Source organism: Periplaneta americana, chromosome 4 (assembly GCF_040183065.1).
Source record: "Periplaneta americana isolate PAMFEO1 chromosome 4, P.americana_PAMFEO1_priV1, whole genome shotgun sequence".
NCBI lineage: Eukaryota > Metazoa > Arthropoda > Insecta > Blattodea > Blattidae > Periplaneta > Periplaneta americana.
Genome location: NC_091120.1, coordinates 17,734,195 through 17,751,564, shown reverse-complemented (window position 1 = coordinate 17,751,564; position 17,370 = coordinate 17,734,195). Strand labels below are relative to the sequence as shown.

The 17,370-nt window shown below is 37.2% G+C and overlaps 1 protein-coding gene across 6 annotated transcripts in view; it reads left to right on the top strand.

The window, feature by feature from the left end:
• Pde6 (phosphodiesterase 6) overlaps positions 1 to 17,370 on the top strand; it is an 840,004-nt gene that overhangs the window by 138,474 nt on the left and 684,160 nt on the right. The gene's annotated exons all lie outside the window — the stretch shown is intronic.

Sequence of the window (17,370 nt, the reverse complement as noted above, 5' to 3'; positions counted from 1 at the left end):
GAAGACACTCCACTGATCAATCGTCAACACATTCACTTCTTGCATGATGGCGCTCCTGCACACTTCAGTCGTACGGTACTTGGATTGAAGGTTTCCTGATCGATGGATAGGTAGAGGTGGCCCAATTGCTTGGCCTCCACGCTCACCTGATCTGTACTCTCTCCATTTCTACTTGTGGGGCCATTTAAAATCATTGGTTTATTCGTCGCCGGTGCCTGATTTGGAATCCCTTCGGAATCGAATTGTGGCATGTTCTGAGGACATACGCAATACTCCTGGAGTTTGGGATCGTGTTCGCAGGTAAATGAGACATCGATGTGAGGTCTGTATTCAAGCAGGGGATGGACATTTTGAACATCTTCTGTAATGACAACGACCTGCGTAAAGAACAACGTTCCGGTGAATTTCAATGTTGTGAAGGCCTTAACTCGGAAATGAAGCATTTCCGGACACATGTTGTAATGAACTATTTTGATTGTCTACATGTGGGAAATACATACCTGAAATAATGCCCCGTATTTTTTAAACACCCTGTATATTTACTTTCACAACTTGGGAATTATTTGGTGTAATTACAGTGTTTCCTATACAATAATGTACCGCGCCTTTAAGATACTCTTCAGACTATTATAATTTTTTTGTATACTTTCTATATATTTTGTAATAAAATACCTTACATTCACTCGGAAAATAACCAGGGGGTGGGGACTGAATGTAGAAGGTCGTACTAGTTACTTTTGTTTCCTTTGTCCCGCGCAGAGGTAAACACCACATAGTTGCCAGTTCTTTAACGACTTGGAGTGTACGTAGTTTGCATTATCTGTTTAGTTTTCTTAGTGTACATTGAAATTAGTGAAATATGTGGCGACCATGGGAGTCTGTTGGAAAGAGTGCAAAATATAGTGATGTCGACAACAATTGTAATTTTCGTACTTCTCCTGTTGGAAGAGATCATTTATTAGAGAGACAAACTACACGTATTATAAAAAATGTAGAACTATTTTTCAGTGAAGAAGAAGGCAAATGTGATTCACCAATTGCTAAAACTGTTTCAAGATCATTAGTGAAGAAAATAATTTCTATCAACATAACCGAATATAACACTCCTAAAAACAAAACTAAAATTGCATTACAGTTACTTACTTACTTACTTACCTACTTACTTACTTACTTACTTACTTACTTACTTACTTACTTACTTACTTACTTACTGGCTTTTAAGGAACCCGGAGGTTCATTGCCGCCCTCACATAAGCCCGCCATTGGTCCCTATCCTGAGCAACATTAATTCAGTCTATACCATCATATCCCACATCCCTCAAATCCATTTTAATATTATCCTCCCATCTACGTCTCGGCCTCCCAAAGGTCTTTTTCTCTCCGGCCTCCCAACTAACACTCTGGGTTCGCCCATACGTGCTACATGCCCTGCCCATCTCAAACGTCTGGATTTAATGTTCCTAATTATGTCAGGTGAAGAATACAATGCGTGCAGCTCTGCGTTGTGTAACTTTCTCCATTCTCCTGTAACTTCATCTCTCTTTGTCCCAAATATTTTCCTGAGAACCTTATTCTCAGACATTCTTAATCTCTGTTCCTCTCTCAAAGTGAGAGTCCAAGTTTCACATCCATACAGAACAACCTGTATTATAACTGTTTTATAATTTCTAACTTTCAGATTTTTTGACAGCAGACAGCAAACAAACAAATGCTAGGGAAGTGTTAAAAACAAACAAATTCTATGGAAGTGATACATATAAACAGACGCTAGGGAAAGGATATAATTGCAACGATAAACAACAATGACTGGCTGAAATACGTCCTTTCGTATCATTTTATTGGTAAAAGTAGTATGATGTAGTAAAAGTGTAATAGTCGTGGTAACAGGCTATGGGACTCTAAACTAAAAATACTGTCATCCTCTGAGGAGTTTAGTGCTGAGAGGAATGCGGTTCCAAATAGTGTAGCGCGGTACTGGAGTGGGAGGGGACAGTGACAGCGGCAGTCTGGAAGGAAGTGCAATCATACTGAAAACATTCGCCCAATTTATGAGAGCAGTATGCCTATTAGTTTTCTAACTTATTTTTGGCGAGATAGAGATACAACCATTCGTACTTATGTGTTCAGAGAAGGAAAGTATTGTAGAAAATTTTATTTATTCATTATTTATTTATTATTTATTTATTTCTTTATTTAATACTTATTTATTATTTATTTTGGTGAAGTTAAGGCCATCAGACCACCAGAAATACAAATACAATAAAATAAACAAAAAGAAAAATCATAATACAACTACAATAATATGAATGAAAAGAAGAATCATACTATAAAATTTAGTGATTAATAGAACTGAATTAAATTTGTAAAGTAATCAATTTAAATATATGTACTGCTGAACTCACTTGATTTTGTATTTTAAGATATCACCAACAAATGATTTTCGTATGACATTATAGGAATCTCTTTTTCACGATACCAATCACACATATTCTAAAATCCAATAGAATAAAACCAAACATTTTCCATAGCATGTTTCCTTAAAAATGACTTGTAACGGTGAAATATTTAATGAGTAATTAATTTAATATTAACACAGCTAGCGTCAGGGAGAAGACTGAATACTGCATATTTTTGGACGATTAATACTTCCCACTCCTCTCGGCTCGGCTTGGCTGTAGCAACAAAAGAATCTACCTGCAACCCCCCCCCCCCCGCACCGATGGCAGGAATACCTCAGGTCCCTGCGCTAAACTCGTCGGAGGAAGACAGCTGTTTTTATATCCAAATTACCCAAACCCACTCTATGATTGGAAGAAAACGCCATGATGACATTTCGGGTAAAATTCTGAGTGTTGGGAATCTCTTGTGACATTCGTGTAATAGTTAGTCGTAACAAAACAAAATCAGTAAGAAATAAATACAGCACAGTTACATTTTAATTACAGATCCGTGCACGTGTTTGGCGTGATAATTCCTACACCTTTTCAAACGAACTTACTGGCTTGTTCCTGAATCATTTGTAACACAGAGAAAATTACAGTCGCGTACAATTTGCTTCTCGTGTTGGCTTTGATTGCGTTATTCCGTTCACTTTCTTCAAGTGACATAAAAATGTAGTCGGCTTTAGTTACATTGCCAGCCGCTTGTTTAATGTAAATTAACTGTTAGCATATCGAGATACGAGATTGAGTAACGCACTGTTGGAGAATCGAACGTTACATAAACGTAGGCAGCAAGTACAACAGTCGGTGGGCGTATTTTCTGTTCGGGCGTAGGTTCTGTCCCACACTCGTGCAGATGATACTCGTGGCACTCCAACCTCTGTACAAATTGAAATGTCTGAATCACAAAGACCGTGGCGAATTCTCTTAGAAATAATATTCTTTTAAAACTTCAATGAGGAGCAGAACAAAAGTCAGTAACAACTTTTAAAAACTGAAATTTGTATTTAATCTGTCCCCTACAAAAAATAGTAACATTAATTAAAGTACAAAACTAAATCTGCTAAGAATTCAGCATCTTGCGAAATCTCCTCTGTAGTTCTCGTTGTATTTCACTTGTTCTCGTCGTTTTCCCCCCTGTTTTCTTAGTTGGATATTTTACGACGCTCTATCAACTAAGGTTGTCTAGCGTCTGAATGAGATGAAGGTGATAATGTCAGCGAAATGAGTCCAGGGTCCAATGCCGAAAGTTACCCAGCGTTTGGTTTTAATGGATTGAGAGAAATCCCCGGAAAAAACCTCAACCAGGTAACTTGTCCCAACCGGGATTTGAACTCGAGCCCGCTCGTTTCAAGGTCAGTTCCTCGTGTTATCTTTGTATTCTCCTCGTTCCTTCTCTATTCCCATTGTACTTTCCTTCTACTCACCTTTATCTCCTTTCATTCCCCTTGTTCTCTTTTTTTCATTGCTCTTGATCACCTTATGTTTCTCTTGTTATCCATGCATTTTCATTGTGCTCCTTGCCATCACCTTTTATTTATTACCCTCGTTTTCTGCTTGTCATTCTTGCTTTCCCCTTGCCAGCTTGAATTGCCTTTGTTCTCCTTATAATTATTATCTTCTTCTCTTTTATTTGCCTTTTTCTAATCGTGTACTTCTGGTATTTCGCTTGTAATAATAATGATAATAATAATAATAATAATAATAATAATAATAATAATAATAATAATAATAATAATAACAATAACAATAATAATATTCACTTACTGGCTTTTAAGGAACCCGGAGGTTCATTGCCGCCCTCACATAAGCCCGCCATTGGTCCCTATCCTGTGCAAGATTAATCCATTCTCTACCATCATATCCCACCTCCCTCAAATCCATTTTAATATTATCCTCCCATCTACGTCTAGGCCTCCCTAAAGGTCTTTTTCCCTCCGACCTCCCAACTAACACTCTATATGCATTTCTGGATTCGCCCATACGTGCTACATGCCCTGTTCATCTCAAACGTCTGGATTTAATATTCCTAATTATGTCAGGTGAAGAATACAATGCGAGCAGGTCTGTGTTGTGTAACTTTTTCCATTCTCCTGTAACTTCATCCCTCTTAGCCCCAAATATTTTCCTAAGCACCTTATTCTCAAACACCCTTAATCTATGTTCCTCTCTCAAAGTGAGAGACCAAGTTTCACAACCACTTGCGAATTCTGCTAGAAATAATATTCTTTTAAAGCTTCAATTATGAGCGGAACAAATGTCAGTAACAAGGTTGAAAAATTGAAAATTTGAATTTAATCTGTCCCCTACAAAAATAATAATATTCATTATGGTATAGAACTAAATTTGCTAAGAGTTTATCATCTTGCGAAATCTCCTCTCTAGTTCTCGTCCTATTCCCCCTGTTTTTGAATTGGATATTACACGAGCTCTATCAACTGCTAAGGTTGTCTAGCGTCTGAATGAGATGAAGGTGATAATGTCAGCGAAATGAGTCCAGGGTCCAACGCCAAAAGTTACCAGCATGGGTCTCTGTGAATTCCTACAAAACCATAGCAGGTACAAATATTTGAGAAATGGGGGTATGTTAATTCCTACAATTTTGTAGGGCTTAGCAAAGAATATGTTATTGGTGAGAGTTAAATAGGAAAGTGGTTGACGTAATCATTTGGATTGCCATTTCTTGATCAAGGAGACGTAAGTGAATGCATTGTTGAGGACTTTAAGTCTCTGAAGCCTTAGAACCAAACATTAGACGAATTTTGTGATTATATTGTAAAGACATATCGATCGCCCAGTTCAAAAGTGCGACAACTAAAAAATTGCCATTTTTTAGTTATTTATACTACTGAAAGCCCCTTTCGGAGCCCTTTCCGATTAAGTATTGAGAAGTCATATTTACAACCAAAAAGAAAACAACTAAATAAAGTGCTTTAGAAGTAATTATAACTATGGACTTTACTAATTCATTATTAGTACATTTCGAAATCAATTAATAATGAACTGGAAGATTGTGATATACTCGTCCTGAATACTGACTCATTTCTAATTGTCGTGGTTATGAACCAGAACTCTGTTCCATTCTAAGTGATTTATTTGAAACTTTCAACTGAAGATATCTCAAAACTTGCTTTTTTGAGTTGTCACACTTTTGAACTAGACGATCGATATGAAGAGTCCGCTGCAAGAATGATGGATGTCACTTTCTTGTCGAAAATGAACCAAGACTGTCAATGCATAGCTTAAGACATGTAGAATGTACATACAGAGTTATATGGCATTAACACTGATAGTCATTGTCCAGTAATATCGGAATATCTCAGTTAAGCTTTGAGCGCTAAGCATTTCAAACTTTCAATTGTCTCTCCTGCAAAATGTATTCCGAATGACGTCCATCATTCTTGCAGTGGACTCTTCATATGTCAACGAAGATAGTACTTTTCCACCAAAGACGTGGTCTTCTTTTTCTTCACACTCCCTTCACACTACGAATGCCTGTGAATCTTTTCATGCATACTTAAATACTAATTTTTATCATCACCATCTCCATATATTCACATTTTTAGATGTTCTGAAGACAATGCAAACAAACACATACGTAACACGTCGCAGTGCAGCAAATATTATCTCGCTTAGAAAAAAGAAGAAGGCGTTGAAGAAAAAGCATTTATACTAGAGGTCATCCATGAATATTGAAGTCAGCGCATCACAAGATTTGATTAGGGGAGAGTTGGATAGTATCGGACATCGGGTAATATCGGACAGTGCGTTTCTTACATCTATCACCAGATGGTAGTACCTGAATAAAATGGTTACGTTTTTGTATGCGACATCACAGAAACGTAACCATGTCATTCAGCTACTATCATCTGGTGGTAGATGAAAGAAACTCACTGTCCGATATTACCCGATGTCCGATGCTACCCAACTCTCCCCTACATTAAGAAAGTGTCCTACAGAAACAAAATTTAAGTATTTGACATACAGTATTTCTTTCAAATAAGGTTTTGATCAAGAACTTTATGTCTAGTTCTTTCATCATTTTATTATTTTGACAATGAACCAAGATAAAATTTTTAACCACACCAACCTGCACTCTGGTTGCGAAGTCCTAACTCTGTACAAAGTGGGAGAAAAATTTTGTCTTGTCAATTTTATGTGTATTTGCAGGAAATCACATGTCACTTCTTAGTAATCCATTTTTGTAAGAATTCACATATCACATCGTAGGAACTCACATATGACTTCGTAGGAATACAGATATCCTAATTCTGCTAATCGCTAATTCACCATCCCCGACCCAGCATTTGATCTTAATGGTTTGAGGGAAATCCCAAGAAAAAACCTCAACCAGGTAACTAGTCCCAACCAGGATTTGAACTCGGGCCCGCTCGTTTCACGGTCATTTTCCCTTGTTATCTTTGTATTCTCATCGTTTCTTCTCTATTCCCATTGTACTTTCCTTCTACTCACCTTGATGTCCTTGCATTCCCCTTGTTCTCTTCTTTTCATTGCTCTTGGTCACCTTATATTTCTCTTGTTCTCCATGCATTTTCATTGTGCTCCTTGCCATCACCTTGATCTCCTTGTATTTTCTTTATTACCATCGTTTTCTGCTTGTTATTCTTGTTTTCCCCTTGCCTGCTTGAATTGCCTTTGTCCATTATTATCCTATTCTTTTTTATTTGCCCTTTTCTCATCGTGTACTTCTGGTATTTCACTTGTAATAATAATGATAATAATAATAATAATAATAATAATAATAATAATAATAATATATTCTAGCTGACAGAATGAAGGCCGTAAGACCTTCTCTTCCACTCAACCACCAAAAACTATAAACACGTATGAATGAACAATTACAATTACAAAGATCACAAACAAACTGACTTCTATGAAAGATACATGTATACAAGAGTTATACTTACGAATTAAATGGTATGGATGATATAAAAACACTGTAAAACATTTACTGCTGAATTTTATTGGTTGAAACTTCGTGCATACAACACTGAAAGATGGGAGATTCCTCAGAGCTCAACATGACTCCCATTGTGCATCCTGCACAACTCATAACGGTGATGCAATTCAGCCCATGTCCGTTGTAACATAAGAGGGGTTATTTGTTGAAAAGCTTGAGTAATTTTTACTCTCAGATCATCAATTTTCCTGGGTTTCTGTGAATAGACAATGTCTTTAACAAAACCCTACACGAAAAGTCAGGAGAGGTTAGATCTGGGGATTTTGGAGAGCAAGCCAAGAGATAGTTGCTTCTCGTACTGGGTTTCGCCTGCGACCTCCTGCATATTTTTTTTAACACAATGGAATCGTATTTAGGTACATTACGCACACCATACTCACGTCGAAATTCTTTTTGAACTCTTTTAACGCTCTCAAATTTAGCATACCAAAGAACACATTGTGCCCGCTGTTGATTTATAGTAGCCATTTTAATCATCTACGATTTTCATTTGTCCTTTAAGATTATGCATTGTTGATTATCATATATGGAAACTCCGATCTTTAAATCATAATATAACTAGCAACAAATGTTTTCTAATATAATAACTTTATAATAATAAATTAATATTATCCATACTCAAACGGATCAGACCGTATTATGAACTATTAAGTATACAATGAAATACAAACTGTATAGCAAAGTTGAACTAATTAAACTAATATACATTGTGTTAATATATTTCAAATAATGTTAAATAATAGGTTTCCCCTTGGATATGGTGTACAACTCCAGCTTTTAGCTTAGTGAAACTGGTCCTCAAATGTGTGAAGTAATAAATACTAACAAGTCAAAATTTCGGGATTTTTAAGTACTGTATTACACCTTTCTGTTTCAAAGAGCATTATGCAGAAGAAAAAGTTACAAATGATGGAGAGAGGAAAATATATTACAATTATTGTTGTCATCGTCATCATCATCATCATCATCATCATCATCATCATCATCATCATCATCATCATCATCATCAGGCTTCGAGACTTGGGACCCGATACAATAAGTTTACTGTGCATGTGCTATAGGTTGTTGACTTGCTGCAGGTAGTGAAAGGTAGAGATGTGTTGCTATTTAGAATAGAGTACGGTAGTATGGGGAAACACACATAAATGTATATTATTTTCCTGTCTTTTATAAGCATTGTATTTAATTAGGCCTATACACAGTGTTAATGATGGAAATAAACATGTAGCAATTTTAATTTCTTCATTTATCCTATTGGTCGTCTTTAGAAACTGCAGTTACAGTACCGAATTGCAATGTACTGCAAGATACATTCTCAGTGTCTCAAACGTAAATCTTTTTCGCTTATCTGCCAAACACAGTTTGTACTGAGTAAAGCTGCGCTCTACGTGGCATGACGTGACAGGAGCAAAAAGAAGAACCTAACATCATTGCAGTCTCTAAGAGACAGTCCTTCATTCTCGGGTGACTCTATGTCCACTAATTTGCTGTTTATAGTACACAATGTTCCATATCCGTTATTTTTACATAAAATTGATTTCCACTTCTGTTTTACACGTTCAGTAACCGGTGTATTTCGTGTCTCATTAATTCTCTGTCATTTCCTCAGGCTTCCGGCATCCCTTGCTCTGACTTTTCTAATCGTGTAATAGTTTCAGACACAGTTTGAAAATGGGTTTGTATAAAAACCAAATTATTCGTCAGAACTTTAAAATCCAAAACGTTTTCCTTTGCGTATTTGTTGGCATTCATTCTACAGTAACCCCACCCATTGTACGCTTTACCACTATACTCAATACGCCGTTATGCGGATTTCCCACTGAACTGCTCTATTGGGTTCGAAGTCTCGAAGCCTGATCATCATCATAATCTTCTTCTTCATCATCATCATCATCATCATCATCACTTGAACTTACACTATTCTTAGAAACAGGTTGCTGCTTGTCAGGACACGTATAATATGAGCTTCACTATTCAATAGGCACCGATTTCACTGTTTTTAGACCAACAAACACTTGCAGCAATTCCATTTGATTTATAGACTTTACTACTTAATGAGTTGCTCGATAAACAGCTGAAGTGTTTGGTACGAGTCTCTAATTCCATTACTATTTGCCTCAATTTGCTCACCAAAGCACTGTCGTTGGTAATTGATTTCCACATGATAGTAGCCTACGTTGCTTCTATTTGCTGGGGGTTTTAATCTGCATTCTATGTGAAGCAGAAGTCCATATGCTTCCGTTTGACTTACTTGAAACGATCATTGTGGTCAAAAATAGTGAGAAAGTTGAATTTTTGTAGAATTTACATTAATTATATTGTTAGTAGCTGTGGAGGTGTCATTTTATTTGCAGCATTTCATGTGAGAATGGTAATAGTTGCCGTGGTTTTATTTTTATGAGATTGTAGTGATCAAAATATTTGTGGCAATATTGTTTTACTCTTAAGTAGTTGTAACCATAGTAACTGTGATGGTATTACTGTTTTATAGCCTTAAAATTAATACTTATAGCAATGATTTTGGATAGCATATTATGCGGCGAAACAAGCGACGCTGAAATTATCGTTCATCTGCTGTTCACGTTTTCTTAGCGACAAAGTATTTATTAATTAATGTATGGGCTGTATTATAATACAGGGTGGCACATATGTCAGCACTGATTTCAATGCCTTATAACTTTTTTGTTTGAGCATGCACAAAATTATTCCTGTCTGAGATGAGAAGTACACTGTTGGAAAATGTGAAAACACTAGGTATGAAAAATTATGTCCTTCAAATGACCGCCATTCGCAGTCTCACAAAGAGTGGCTCTTTTTAGTGCATTGTCCATAACTTTGCGAAGAATTGCTGGCTGCAACTCACGAATCTCGGCCTGTATGTTGTCTTTGAGCTGCTCGATGGTTGCTGGTTTGTTGACGTTCTTTCAAATATCCCAAAAGGAAAAAAATCTGAGGCTGTCAAGTCTGGGGAACGTGATGGCCAGTTGAAATCGGCAAACCGGGATATCACTCGCTAGCCAAAAAGTTGTGTTAACAGTGCTCTGGTTTCACGTGCTGTGTGAGCTGTGGCTCCATCTTGCTGAAACCAGTGTGCAGCATTATTCGCCACAGCTGGTCTGAGAAAGTCCCTGATCATGTTGCGATACCGCTCTCCTGTTACTGTTACGACAGCACCTCCTTCTTCAAAAAAATACGGACCGATGATCCGTTCTGAGGTTACACCACACCACACCGTACATCTTATTGGATGCAAATCACGCGAAACGATGGCCTTGGGGTTTTCCCGTGCCCATATTCGGCAGTTTTGTTTGTTGACAACACCATTTAGGTGGAAAAAGGCTTCGTCACTCATTATCAGATTCTGGAGAAAGTCCTGTTGTCCCCTCGCCAAGTTTTGGAAGCGAACTGCATACCTGAAACGGGCTTGTGCATCTGCAGGAGACACTCCCTGTACCAGTTGCAGTTTGTATGGGAACAATTTAAAATCAGTCCTTAAAATCCTTTGCAGCGACCTTCGATTCATCCCAAGCTGAGCGGCACGTCTTCGGGTTGATGTTTCAGCGTTGTCATTAATGCTGTCCCTCACTCGCTCAATGTTTTCGGGAGTTCGAACTGAACGTCGTCTATCCGTTCTAGGGCGAACGCAGACTGAATAATTTTGCCGAAATCGTGCTACCAGACGCAGAATCGTAGTCTGATGAGGACAGTTGCGCACATGGAAGTGCCGCCGGTATGCTCTCTGAGTGAGGATGACGGACCTTTGATTCTCAAAATAAAGTTCAGTCAGTTTCGTGCGCTGTTCAGGATTCAATCTCTCCATGGTGTATCTCCCAAGTTTACTTTATACAGATCTGAAAAGAAATTAGTCAAAAATCAATTTACAAAAATGTTATAAGGCATTGAAACCAATGCGTGACATATGTGCCACTCTGTATAATATTATTTGTTGATGGCTATAGCTGTGAAAATAGTGTTCATTCATTCATAGTTTTCTGCCCAAGGGCAGGTGTTTCACTACAAACCCAGCATTCTCCAATCTTGCCTATTTTTCACCTTCCTCTTAGTCTCCGCATATGATTCACATATCTTAATGTTGTCTGTCATCTGGTATCTTCTTCTGCCACGAACTTTTTCCCCCGTTCATCATTCCTTCCAGTTCATCTTTCTGTAGGTAGCTTCTTCTTGACCTAGCGAATTTCTTTTCAATTCCTGATCAGTTTCAGCATCATTATTTCTTCACCCACTCCTTCTTACACAGCATTTCTTATTCTGTCTTTCCATTTCGCACGCTCCATTCTTCTACACACACACATTTCAAATGCTTCGTGTGCCTCTTCATTTCATAGCAATGTCCAAGTTTCTGCCCTCATACAATGCCACACTCCACACAAAGCACTCCACTAGTCTCTTCCTTGTTCTTTCTCCAGAGGTCCGCAGAAGATTCGCCTTTTCTATTAAAAGCTTCTTTTGCCATTGCTATTCTCCTTTTGACTTCTTGGCTGCAGCTCATGTTACTACTTATAGTAAACCTCAAGTATTTGAAGCTGTCCACTTGTTTCACTGCCTCACTTCCAATTCGCATGTTTACCATATTTATTTTTCTTCAGATAACTATGGTCTTCGTCTTGTTTGCATTTATCTTCATCCATACTGCTCACAGTTGTTATTTAGCTGCAGTAGCATATCCCTTGGTATCATATCCTCTTCTGCTAACAACGACATATCGTCAGCAAACCTTATGCACTTTGGTCTTCTTCCTTCTACTATTACTCCTCCCAAGTTACGAAAACAGTTCTTCACTAAATCCTTCATGTATATGTGCAAGATGTAGGTGATAAAAGCTGTACTCGTTGTAGCCTTCTATTTATTTCACTTCCTTATGATATTGTGACATTTCTTCTGCTATACTGACTTTGACTATTTGTTTCATGCAAAGATTACTTATACTAGTTATTATTTCTGTTGATAACGGTAGTGATAGTAGCTGTTATGGTAGTATTGTTGTTGACGGTTGTAGCAATGAAAGTTGATATTATTAGTGTATAGTTTTGGAATATGTATGATAAGAACTTCTTTGTGTTAAATTTTAACGTACCTTTTTAACATGTTTCGACCTACTTTCGGTCATCTTCAGAGTTCTGAAGATGACCGAAAATAGGTCGAAACATGTTAACAAGGTACGTTAAAATTTAACACAAGAAAGTTCTTATCATACATATTCCGAAGTGATACAGTGTTAAAAGTTTTGATCTAAATTGTTACTGGTGATAGCAAGTGTAAACCTGCTCGTAGGCTAATGATAGTAGCTGTGTTGTTATTTTCGGTGTTGTTTCTTTTTATTCACCCTCTCCTAAAACGAGATAGCCTATTTCACTATCGCCTATGACGCAGCTCTAAAATTGCCCTTTAAAACGTTGGATAGTGCTGGGTGCAGTGAAATGTAAGTCATATGGCGCGGATTGTATTTGAATTTAGTAATTAGGTCACGCTTTTTATGGACAGATATGCAAACTGCTGTAACTATAAATTAAAACACAGGAAAGTGAGATACAATTTTGTGTTGTGCAGAATTGAATCAGTAGACCCAATACCGGTTAGAGCTTGAACTGTAGGTCTATAGTTCTATAAAAATAATTTATGGCTATTTTATTTATAATGCCATAAAAATAAATTTTTACTGAATAACAATATACAGGGTGATCGGTTTGGATATGGATAAAATAAAAACACTATTAAACATTTACTATTGAACTTTATTAATTGAAACTTTGTGCATACAACACTGAAAGATAGGAGACTTCTCAGAACTCAACATGACTCCCACTGTGTACTCTGCACAACTCATAACGGTGATGCAATTCAGCTCATGTCCGTTGTAACATAAGAGGGGTGATTTGTTGAAAAGCTTGAGTAATTTTTACCCTTAGATCATCTATGTTCCTGGGTTTCTGTGAATAGACAATGTCTTTAACAAAACCCCACATGAAGAAGTCAGGAGTTATATCTGGGGAGTTTGGAGGCCAAGGAATTGGTCCATCACGACCAAACCACACAAGATTGAAAATGACGAGGATTCCACAGTAAATTCTTCTAGCAACAGTGCATATTTCTGTACAGATTACTGTGCATACTGTGGAATCCCGGCCACCAAGTCACTCAATTGAGTGCGCTCCTTGTATAATGGCAGTTGACTTAATAAAATGTCAACATACATGCCCAACTTGGAGTCAGGCCACAAAGGGAAAAATAATGGAGGAGGAGAGTTCGATTCGGTGCTGTGGATTGGACTTCGGCGTAGCTCAATGGTGAGAGCGCTTGGTACGTAGAACGAAGAATCCGGGTTCGATCCCTGGCGCAGAGCGAATTTTTCTCCTCTAATATTAATTGTAATAATTACAATTATTATTGTCGGTTTGTGTTTATCTGAAATCGGAGATAAGAATTATATGGACCACTCTTTATTCAGATAGTTTTCGGAAGATTTTAAAGCCATAAATGCTTAATTTTAGGGGTTTTATGTCTGTTTTGGGTTAGGATATATTATATAATGTGTTTTTTTTTTTTCATTTTAATATGTGTGTTCTTTTAGAGAGTGGTTGGATATAATCATAAGTGAGGGGTGTGAAACCTACAAAGTAGGACTTGTTTTAGGTACAAAGCACGTATGGTCAAAAGCCCCCGTGCATTTGATTTTAGAGAAAATTATGATAATATAAAATCGGTATGTATAATATTACTCAATAAAGCCATCTATCTTTTAAACTCTTTTTTTAATTTTAGGAGATTTTCTAAGTAATTTGTAGATCAATAAAATCCAAGGCCTGATAATAATAATAATAATAATAATAATAATAATAATAATAATAATAATAATAATAGTTTTAAAATATGAACATGATATTGATATCTTGTGGAGGCTTCTTTAGTGTTGACAAGCCTTCACTTCTGACTTGGAAACTTTCTTCTTGATCACGTCTAGCGTTGTCCGATTTCTTTCACTGTAGTTCCTTGTCCGCAAGGAAGAATTGGAATTCGCCCGGGGCTGACAGGCAGGCAGGAGCATGACGTCGCTCTACAACGAAGCACTGGAGAGAAACAAATCAAAGTTGTTCCTCCATTGTGAGAGTCTTCTCTCCTCCTCGAATGCTCTCAAAGTTCTTTCGCGCAAGTGACAACTCTAATGGACGGCTCTGTTGTCTTCTTGAGTGGCGCTTCAACTCGTGCAGTCCGCAACTAATCCGCGCGTCGGACATGGCGTTTCAGAACTAATCGAAGGGAAGAATGTCAGAGAAAAAGCGCAATTCTGCCAATTTGATGGCCTGTGAGAAAGTCTCTCATCATCATCCACTTCATTGGTTAGACCAATTGACCTATTCTGATTACAAGTACTGCCTTGAATACAATCATGCTTAATATAGGCTATGAATTGTTTTATTCACCTGTTTTCTGCCCAAGAGCAGTTTTTTCACTGAAAAATCCAGCATTCTCCAATCTTTCCCATTTTCTGCCTGCCTCTTAGTCACGACATATTAATGATTTCTGTCATTTAATATCTTCTTCTGCCCTAAACGTTTCTCCCGTTTACCATTCCTTCCAATGCATCCTCCAGTGGGCTGTTTCTACTTAGTTAGCGACCCAGTCAGTTCTTTTTACCACCTTATTGATGGTTGTCTCTGGCGGAGTTTGTAAATTCCGGAATAATATTACATCCGTCTTTAATTCCCTGTGTAAATTGCGGAGTAATCTGCTGACGGGTACATGTAAATTGCGGAGTAGGAGACTTTACTAATAGAAGGTAGTATATTATACACACTATTTAAAGGGTGTAATTGATATTTTGTTATTGAAGTGTTGTATCAGTGAAGAGTGAAGTGTGTTGTCAGTGAAGTGTATTGTGTAAGTGAAGTGTCTTTCTGTAAATGAAGCTGTAGAGGCAAGGGCAGTGCAAAGTATTTGAATAGTTAAATGTTTTTGAAATGTTAGTGAAATCAGGATAGAATCAGTGAAATGTGTCGTAGTTCCAGTGCAGTGCAGTGAGTTGTCAGCGAATGAGTGTAGTGCTGAAAGGTACTTGTGCAGGTATGAACATATCATACTCGTGGGTTTTAGTTCGAACTTAGAGTTAAGATACAAATTAAATTTACTTCAAATGTTATTGTAAGTGATCGTGCTTCATTTAATTTAGGATGCTCCCTGTTATTATTATTATTATTATTATTATTATTATTATTATTATTATTATTATTATTATTATTAACTCCTACCTGCAATAACTCCTATGTGCAAAATATTAAATATTTCAGTACGAAGAAAAAACACATTTATTCTTCTATGGCAGTAGTGCATAGGATATTGTGAATTCTTACATTTTCGAAAGAAAGGAATATAATTATATAGGAGATTTTATAATTTCCTGTATCACTATGTAAGTTATTTAATAGAGCAAAAATCTGAAAATCGATAAATATGTCATATAGGGGTTATTGCCGGAACAACGACGATATACCCATTTGCAGTGTCGAATAAATACATTCAAATAAGTTATCAAAATGGTGAGGGAGAGCACTGAAGCTAGGTTAATAAGGCCCTTTTCGTTTTCCTAGATTTAGGACTCACAAATTTCATCGGAAATCTCGTGTGGTTAAATTTACTTCACTATTATTTAGCTAGCCTATGTTACTGACTTAGATTAGAATAGGTTTCATGGCTGTGATTTCGGTCTATTGAGTTATGACTGTTGTACGCCCTGTGCTGTCCCACTAGGCTGATGTATACGGAATTACCTAAGATAACTAGAACTAGGAATAATATGTTGAACTCTTATAAAAAGCTGATGAGGGGTCGTCACTGAACTCTTCATTTGTGTACCCCTAGTCCTTATAAACAGCTGATGAGTGAACGTCACTGCGCACTTCATTAATATCTTCTCCTGCTATAAACGTTTCTCCCGTTCACCATTCCTTTCAATGCATCCTCCAGTGGGCTGTTTCTACTCAGCTAGTGACCCAGTCAGTTCTTCTTACTACCTTATTGATGGTTGTCTCTGGCGGAGTTTGTAAATTCCGGAATAATATTACATCCGTCATTAATTCCCTGTGTAAATTGCGGAGTAAACTGCTGACGGATACATGTAAATTGCGGAGTAGGAGAAATAAGTTATCAAAATTGTGAAAGAGGACACTGAAGCTAGGTTAATAAGTCCCTTTTCATTTTTCCAGATTTAGGACTCACAAATTTCATCGGAAATCTCGTGTGGTTAAATTTACTTCACTATTATTTGCTAGCCTATATTACTGACTTAGATTTGGATAGGTTTCATGGCTGTGATTTCGGTCTATTGAGTTATGACTGTTGCACTCCCTGTAGCACGTATGGCCGAATCCAGAAATGCATAAAGAGTGTTAGTTGGAAGACCGGAGGGAAAAAGACCTTTGGGAAGGCCGTGACGTAGATGGGAGGATAATATTGAAATGGATTTGAGGGAGGTGGGATATGATGGATTAATCTTGTACAGGACAGGGACCAATGGCGGGCTTATGTGAGGGCGGCAATGAACCTGCGGGTTCCTTAAAAGCCATTTGTAAGTAAGTAAGTATCCAAAACATTCTGAATCAAGGATGAAAAAACTGAAAATGTTAAAAATGTCCGTAATATCTGAACAGAAAGTAATGTATTCCTCTGTATATAAAAACGAATTGACAAATAAGTTTGAACTAACGTCCGAACGTAGCCTTTGTATTACTAAACAAACGCTCTGCCGCAGAGCTACGCCGCGCCGTCTGTATAGAACAGTGTTACGCAACTTTTTTATACTCATGACACACCCTAGATGGGCCTAGACTCAACACGGCACACCAAAATATTAATTTCCTCAGAAACATATGATGTGACTCTCTTAATAAAATTACGTAATGTAATTACATTTATTATTAATGTTATTATTATTAT